The sequence below is a fragment of the Antechinus flavipes genome, chromosome 4 (genome assembly GCF_016432865.1).
Source record: "Antechinus flavipes isolate AdamAnt ecotype Samford, QLD, Australia chromosome 4, AdamAnt_v2, whole genome shotgun sequence".
Taxonomy (NCBI): Eukaryota; Metazoa; Chordata; class Mammalia; order Dasyuromorphia; family Dasyuridae; genus Antechinus; species Antechinus flavipes.
The window spans coordinates 414278336-414287551 of record NC_067401.1 but is presented as its reverse complement, the minus strand read 5'-3'; the positions used below and the strand labels follow the sequence as shown (position 1 = coordinate 414287551).

The window sequence follows — 9216 nt, the reverse complement described above, 5'->3', positions numbered from 1 at the left end:
TCAATTTTGCGCCAGAAAGCATAAAACCTGGATTTAGGAGTCTTATAACTGGATCTCAGTTTTCTCATCTGTGAAATAAGGGATTTGGACTTTTTTTAACTTTAGATTTTATGGGTTAAGATGGTATATATGTATATGTATGTGCAGTGATGGTGAGACATTTTAGGTAAAAACAATATTTTTCTAGAACCATAAATCCAGAACTTGGAACTTAGGAGCCATCTAATCCAATTTCTTCATTTTAAATTTAAGGGGACTGGTACTTAAAGGTTAAAGGACCTGTTCAGAATAATCAAATAGTAAAGTGAAGATTTAGATGCAGGTGTGTTGGTTCCAAATCTAGCACTCTGTCTTTCAGATCATGGGTATTCTCTGAAAAGAGAGAGCTTGTTGATTCATGCAAGGATTGGGTAGACTGTTAAGTGCTAGAAGAAACTAATGAAAGACAGGCACATGTATCTATATCTATAGCAGTAATAAAGAATAGATTTCTGGCAGCATAATCTGGGCCAACATCTGGCTCATTCTTTCAATAGAAATAGATGACCTGCTTTGGAGGAGAGCTCAGACTATTGCTTCTAACTGCTCATGCAATGTTGAGTACAATTTTGACATAGTATAACATGAGAAGAGCTGATGAAAACTTTCTTTTGAGGAATGATATTGTTAATAATTCATATCTATATAATGGTTTATAAAGCACTTTTCTCATAATATTACTAATTATTCCCCCTCATTTACAGATCAAGAAATTGAAATTCAGGAAGTTAAATGGATTTGTTCAAGTTCATATGATTTTGTAAGAGGTACAGTTAAAATATAAATATTGGCCTTTTGAATCAGAAGTTCTCTGCTTCTTTTCTATTTCCCATTCTTTCCTCTCTTCCTCTCTTTCTCCCTCCCTTTTTTCTTTCTTCCCTTCTTTCCTTTCCTCTCTCCCTTCCTATCTCTTTTCTTTCCTCCTTCCCTTCCTTCCTTTCCTTCCTGCTTCCCTCCCTTCTTACTTCCTCTCTTTTTTCCCTTATTTTCTCAATTTTTTATTGCGAACTTAAATATAAACTAAAATGAAGACATATATAATTGAACAAAAGGACTTGTTTGTAAACTACAAATCTCTATCGCTTGCTTTTCTTTTAAAGTATAGAGACAGACAAAACATTTTAAAGTACTTATTATGTGCCAGGGATTGTGCTGAACACTGTTGATACAAATATAAGTAAAAACATGATCTTTGTCCTAAAGAAGCTTACATTGTAATGGGAGAAGACAACACACAAAAAAGATTTGAAAAAAAGGGGTATATCTGAGCTGGAGGTGGATAAGGTAGAGCATTCTAGAGAGTCAGAAGCAAAGCTAATAAAATGGGATAGCTATTTTCTTTACTCTAGCCTTACCAATGCTCTTTCAGGGAATTTTCATTTTCTCAGGCTGCACAAAGAGAAACCAGGAATACTTTATACCCTGTTTCTGGAGTCCCCAATTCTGGCTGAAACTTGCTCTTTGATTCCAATCCCCACTCCCTACCCCAAAGCTGACAATGTCAGTGATGGGTGAGGAGCCTCTAGTGAGCTCTCCCTGGGGATGTATGAGTGAGCTGCTCTCCCTTGGGAAAGAAGGGAGAGAGGCACTTAAGAGGAAATTAATATAATTCTTCTTTAGGACTGTCAGAGGTTGTGCATATCTGTGGGGCTTTTCCTTCTTCTTGCTGTCAATTGGAGATTCACATATTTTTTTCTCTGCATCAATGCCAGTCAATTGGAGATGAAATCATATCTGTTTTCAAAAATTGCACTGGTCCTTCTGGAGGAGAAGGAATAATTTACAGTTTCTAAGAAAGTACTCAGTGAGCCTTCTCTCAACAGGCTCTTTTTTACATTCTTAAACAGAAATCCTATAGATATTAAATTTTTTTTTGTTCAATTGACTTTTTGGTCCTGGAGGCATACGGCTGCCATCGTCTAATTCCTAAGAGAAGGTACTGAATGGACTGGAATGGGAGGTAGCATAGGGATAGTTTCCACATTAATCCTAATGGCAAAGGGCATTCTGTGGGTATAATTGGGAGAAGTTTAGCCATTTCTATTTATTTTCCTTTGGACTTCTGTCCTTCTCTTCCCTCTCTTCTCTTCCTTTCCTTTTCTTTCTTCCTAGTTATGACCAAACACAAGTATTGGGTTCTGTGTATAGTACTCAATATATATCGACTCAACAGACATATGTTAAGAATTTATTATGAACAAGATACTAGACTAGGGACTAGGAATATAAAAGGCAAAAAAGAAATTTTCCTTATTCTCTATGACCTCATATGTGGGGTGAAAGGTTTACAATATATAGACAGGTATAGGAAAATAACTCTGATTATGGAGTTAAAGAACCTGGATTCAAATTCCTTCTCTGATGCTTAATAACCTGGGCAAACATGAATCTTAGTTTCCTCATCCATAAAACAAAAGGGTTGGACTAGGCAGCTTCTGAGGTCCCTTTCATCTCTAGGTCTATATCAATATGATCCTGAGTATAGGGTACTTTGAGTAGGGAGAGACTATTAACTGGGAGGATCTGGTAGGGCAAAACAGTAAGAATTTATTGAGGACTTACTGTGTGCCAAATATTATATGAAACATTGAGAACACGCATACAAACAAAAAGAAAGTCCCTGGCTTCAAGGACCTTACATCCTAAGTGAGGGAGATCATATATAAAAAAGGGCTGAAACAAATTGAAAATATACTGAAAGGTCATGTTTTTGAAATAGGAAAGGGAAAGGAGGTTGGTTGTTCTGGGCTCTTCCCCCAAATGGAAACCCCAGGAGGAATCTGATGATAGGAGAAGGGGGCAAGCCTAGCAGAGGTATATTCTAGAACAAAGCTTCTTAAAATGTGGGCTACAACCCCATATGGTGTTGTGCAACTGAATGTGTGGGTCATAAAATTATGACTTATCATCAGTAAATGTTTGATTTGTATACCTATTTTATATACCTATATACCTGGTATTGCATAAAAAATTTCTTGTGAAAAGGAGTCTTGGATAAAAAGAGTGGGAAAAGTTTAAGAACCTCTGTTCTAGAATGACAACACAAGAAGAAATGATAAATATTCCAGGATGAGTAGACCCCAGACATTGAGGGAGGTTATTGTTTCAGATTGTGGCTAAGACATGGTATTGAAGTCTAAAAAGTCAGCACAGCTGAGAGGGGAATGCTGGTTAGCTAGGCTGGACCAGTCCCTAAAATGAAGACCCCAGAAGGAAATCAACAGTGAGAGAAAGGGGGTCAGTATGGAGGAAGGATATTAAAGGGAGAAACATTGCAGGGAGAGAGAGAGAGATGGAAGGAGAGAGGGAGGAAGAAAACTGAAAACAGTTTGGTAGAAACTAAGTAGAGAGCAACATCTCACCCCAAATACCAAGATAAAGTCAAAATGGATCCAGGATTTAGACACAAAGGGTGATATCTGTTAGAATCCTTACAAAGTGATAAGTCAGTTGCCTAATTTAGCATGGTACTTAGCAAATTCTCTAGCTCACTAATGTATTTAAGTACTCATTGGAGTTTACACTTTTGGGAGATTCACAAGTCAGTATTCAGTATGAGATTCACAAGTCAGAAACCCATAATCCCACTCTAGGAGGAGGAGTCAACCTTTTACACCGATCATAAAAATAGCTTCAGCGAGCCAGTCAGAGTCAGTTCGGAACATTGCTAGGAGTCGAAGAGGAGCACTCTGGGAGATACAGAATCCCACAAGCCCACTCTGGGGCGAAGTCAGATTCATTCCATCTTCTACCTTGGTGCTGGCTGGAGATTGAAGAAAGCAGAGGCAAAGGACAAGCTGCATGTTTCTATTGGGCTTATATCCCAAAGAAATACTAAAGAAGGGAAAGGGACCTGTATGTGCCAAAATGTTTGTGGCAGCCCTTTTTGTAGTGGCTAGAAACTGGAAAATGAATGGATGCCCATCAATTGGAGAATGGCTGGGTAAATTGTGGTATATGAATGTTACGGAATATTATTGTTCTGTAAAAAATGACCAGCAGGATGAATACAGAGAGGCTTGGTGAGACTTACATGAACTGATGCTAAGTGAAATGAGCAGAACCAGGAGATCATTATACACTTCGACAACGATATTGTATGAGGACATATTTTGATGGAAGGGGATTTCTTTGACAAAGAGACCTGAGTTTCAATTGATAAATGACGGACAAAAGCAGCTACACCCAAAGAAAGAACACTGGGAAACGAATGTGAACTATCTGCATTTTTGTTTTTCTTCCCGGATTATTTTTACCTTCTGAATCCAATTCTCCCTGTGCAACAAGAGAACTGTTCGGTTCTGCAAACATATATTGTATCTAGGATATACTGCAATATATCCAACATATAAAGGACTGCTTGCCATCTAGGGGAGGGGGTGGAGGGAGGGAGGAAAAAAAATCGGAACAGAAACGAGTGTCAATATTAAGTAATTATTAAATAAAAATTAAAAAAAAAGGACAAGCTGCAAGAGCTCTTGGAGAAAATAAACGTTTGGATTTTATCAGCTGGCTGCATTTGAAGTGATTATTACTTGGAACTGAAACTACAGCTACCACCAGAAAACCTCCCCAAGAAACCTGCGCCCAAAGAACCATAATATATTATAAAAAAGAAGAACACCACAGATATCCTAAGTAAATTAGGGAGCATGAAAAATTTTACCTGTCAGACCTATGAATAAGGGAAGAGTTATGACTAAATGAGAGATAGAGAAGATCACAGAGAGTATAATGGATAATTTTGATTACATGAAATTTATTTTTTAATTTTTAAAAAAAATTATTTATTTATTTAAAATAACTTTTTATCGACAGGATTACATGAAATTAAAAAAGTTTACTAATGGAACCAAAATTAGAAGGAAAGCAGAAAACTGGGAATTTTTATAGCAAATTTCTTGATAAAAATCTCATTTCTCATGAATCAAACCAAATTTATAAAAATGTGAGCCATTCCTCAATTGATAAATGGTCAAAGGACATGAATAGGAAGTTTTCAGAAGAAGAAATCAAAGCTACCTACAGTAATATAAAAAAATCTTCTAAATCACTATTGATTAGAGAAATACAAATTAAAACAATTCTGAAGTACTACTTCACACCCATTAGATTGGCTAACAAGACAGAACAAGAAAATGTTAAATGATAGAGGAGATGTACAAAAATAGGTATGCTAATGCATTGTTGGTACAATTGTAAACTAGTCTAACTATCCTCAAGAACAGTGTGGAACTATGCCCAATGGGCTATAAAATGGTGTACATTCTTTAATCCAGCAATGCTACTAGGTCTGAATCTCAAAGAGAACAAGAAAAAGACCCATAGTACAAAAATATTTATTGTAGCTCTTTTTATGGTAGCAAAGATTTAGAAAGTGAGAGGATGTTTATCAATTTGAGAATGACTAAAAAAGTTGTGGGTATATGATTGTGATGGAATACTATTGTGCTATAAGAAATGATAAGCAATATGATTTCAGAAAAACTTGCCAAGACCTATATGAATTATTGCAGAATGAAGTGAAAAGGACCAAAAAAATCATTGCATACAGTAACAGCAATATTGTAATGATGATCAATTGTTAAAGGCTTAGCTATTTTGATCAATATGGTGATCTGAGACAATTCTCATAAAAAATCATAAAAAAGGCTATCTACCACTGAGTGACAAGTTCTGAACCCTGAGTAGAGAATGAAGTTTAATTTTAAAGCTTTATTTTTCTTGCTTTTTTTCCTTTGCAACATGACTAATATGGAAATATTTTTTGCATGATTTCACATGAATAATTGATATCATGTTGTTTATCTTCTCAAATGGGGGAGGGACAAGAGAGAGAGAGCATTTGGAACTCAAAATTAAAAAAATAATGTTAAAACAGATAAGTTAAAAACATAATAGTCTTTTAGCTGAATCATATAAAAATGTTTATTGACTATATAATGCACATTATGATTTCTTTTCCCAAAAGGGATTTAGTTTCCACTCCGTGGAGATGGAACACGATGATTCCTTAAGTGTCTCTTTAAATTCTGCTCTCTCATACCCTTGTGCTCAGAAATCTATTCTCTCTAGTGTTTTGTTCCTAATATGGCTTCTGTAAATGTCACTGTCTTTAACTCAACTTACCCCACTAAATCCATTGTATATAAAGAAATAAACCATTTATTAAGCACTTACTATGTGCCAGGTACTGTACTGGTAATACAAATAAAAGGATTTTACTTAGTCCTTATCCTCAAGGACTTTACTTTTTATTGCAGGAAGACAATACATAAAGAGAAGTTGGAAAGGGACAAGGAATAACTACATGGCAGCCTGACTGAAGGTTTCTGGGGGAATATTGTGTTTCCCTTACTCCTTTCTTTTGAAGATGGTATATTTGAGTCAAACATTAGATTGTGGGAAGACTAAGGATTAACAATTTTGTTTTTCAGGATACAGATCACAAAATTTCAAGTAACTTAAAAAGTAATAAACCATCTCAAAATAGGCATAAGTAGATCACAGAACTGTCAAATATACAGCTCACAATGTTTCAGGGTATAGCCCAACCTAGATTAAAACACAATTGGGAAATATTTAACAAAATAAATTAAAAAATACAATAAAGCATTTTGTTGTTGAGTCCTTTCAGACTCTCTATGATCCCATTTGTTTTTGTTTTTGTTTTTGACAAAGATACTGGAATACTTTATCATTTCCTTCTTCAGCTTATTTACAGATAAGGAAACGGAAGCAAACAGGGTTAAGTGGCTTGCCCACGGTCATACAGCTAGTATGTGTCTGAAGCTGGATTTGAACTCAAGTTTTCCTGATTCTAGGGTCACTATTCTATCTATTGCATCATTTAGCAATAATACAATAAAGCAAAAATAATGTTAATGTGTGATTTTCTAAGTACAAGAAATGATATAAAAGACTTAATAGATGACATGTATATCAGGAGGAGATAGATGATCACACAGCCATGTGTAATCTATCCAGCCATGTAATCACAGCCATGTACTCTATCCATTGACGGATTATATGACTGCTCCATTGGAACTGGAGCCACACCTAACAATTTTAGCATTCAGGGTAAAAAGCCTGGAACATGTTCAACCATGAGGTGGGAGACTCTGCATTACTCCCTTGCAGAGGAATCCACAGTTGCGTGGTTCACTTCAGGAGTCATGAAAAATAATTCACTTGGTATGGGAGCTGTAGCAGGGGTAGGTTGTGGAGGAAGAGGAAGTTTCCAACTTTAATTATTTTTGCTAACATTTCTACAGTGTTGGAGGAGTGAAAATGTTGTTAAAATGTAAATATTACAAATTTTAAAATTATACCCTTTTCATAAAAGAGTCATTTAAAGTTTTTGTATTTTCAAAATTTTGGGACCCTGGGGCAAAAACCCTGGTCGTTTATCATAGTTATAATTCTGATTAGTGGCACTAGTGTGGTGGGGAAGGCAGTAGATTTGTAGTCAGAGGACATGGGTTCAAATTCTGACTCTGCTACTTATTAGCTACATGAACTTGGGTTAATGACTTCTATGGGTCTCAGTTTCTTAATGTATAATAGAATTTGGACTAAGTGACGTCTAAGGTCCCTTTCAGCTCTAAATCCTGTAATTCTATATTGGAATTAAAAGTAGGTGATAGTGATAATTACTAATTAGGGAGTCCCTTGCTCAAACTAGTAGATTAGGGATGCCCTCCTGGTGAGGGTGAAATACTGAATAAATGTAATGCTCTATTGTTTATCTTTTGTTCTTGAAGAGGATTAATGACATCAGCAGGAAAATGTCTTGACTAGCAAATGAAATGAATTCAAGTGAGATAAGAGTCGTGCAAAGTGATCATTCTTACTCTCTCCTCTAGTCATATAGTGGCAAGACATATAGGTCAAGATGACTGGCAATGGCCCCAGATGCAGTGGGAAACCTTGACCTAATTTATTTAAGATTTATCTGAGGCAGTGACCATTTAGTAATTAAAGGCTAAGTAAGAACTGAGGCTAAAAATGGCTTAGTTTGAAAGGAGCAATTGGTATTCCTCTTAACAAGGATGGAAAAGATCCAAGTGTCTTTTATAACATATACATGGCCAGGTATTATTACTTATTCTGTGGTATCTAACCATGTGATGCTCTAGTTATAGTTATATAACTATATCGGCTGGTCAGTCTATACCCATTTATTAAGTACCCACTATAGTGTAGGTATTGTGCTAAGTGGTAGGAATATAAAGAAATGCAAATACAGCCTCTGCTTTCAAGGACCTCACAGTATAGTTTGAGATAACATAGTTTTGTACAAACAAGATAAAGACCAGATAAATTGGAGGTAATTAATGGAGAGAGTGCTCTGGAATTGAGGGGGATCTGGAAAGATTTCTTGTAGAAGGTAAGGTTTTAAATGGGACTTGAGGGAAATCAGGAAAGACAGAAAATAGTGATGAGGAAGAAGAGTATTCCAGTTATGGGGGACAGCCATTGATTATTTATTGGTTGGAATTGTATGGAGGCCAATTTTGGGCAATTTTCTAATAATTAGAACTGTCCAACAAAGGGGAAAAATCTCAGGTAATGAGGCTCTTTCTTATGATGGGAAATAAATATATAAGCAGATTTTTGGTAATGATATGTTGAAAAAAAGAGAAATTCTCACACGAGGTGAGACTGGTGACTTCTAAGAATTCTTTTACCTCTAACAAATAGCATTACTATTGTGGGGCATTGTACTGAGTTCTGGGTATGTAAAGAAAGGCCAAAAATGTCTGTGTCCTTAAAGAGATACATCTAAAAGGGGAGGCAACTTATAAACAATTATGCTCACATTATCTATAAGGATAAATTGGTCCATGATTCTATCCTTTCATTTTCATAATGGATTTAAGCAAGTTCCTTGAATGATCTTGGTTTTTATTTGCTTTGTAGAACACAAGTAATATTTATTCTTGTGAATTTCTGGGGAATATGCTATGTTTTAAACACTATGAAGTATCAAGCTATTAAAAAGCATTTTTAAGGTCCTACTATCTGTTAGGTATGTTAAGTGCTGGAGATGTAAAGAAAAATAAAAATAATCTTTGCTCTCAAAAAACTTACATTCGATTGTATTTCTGCATGAAATAAGTTCAAAAGTATGGGTGTGAGGTGAGGGTGAAAAGGCACTAGAAACTAGGAGGATCA

General features: G+C 35.7%; 1 non-coding gene across 1 annotated transcript; it reads left to right on the top strand.

Moving 5' to 3' along the window:
- The first annotated feature begins 8049 nt into the window (after positions 1 to 8049).
- On the top strand, positions 8050 to 8175 carry LOC127563680 (U6atac minor spliceosomal RNA). Its single transcript, XR_007954117.1, has one exon. It is a non-coding gene; the product is annotated as a U6atac minor spliceosomal RNA (small nuclear RNA).
- Positions 8176 to 9216: the final 1041 nt, after the last annotated feature.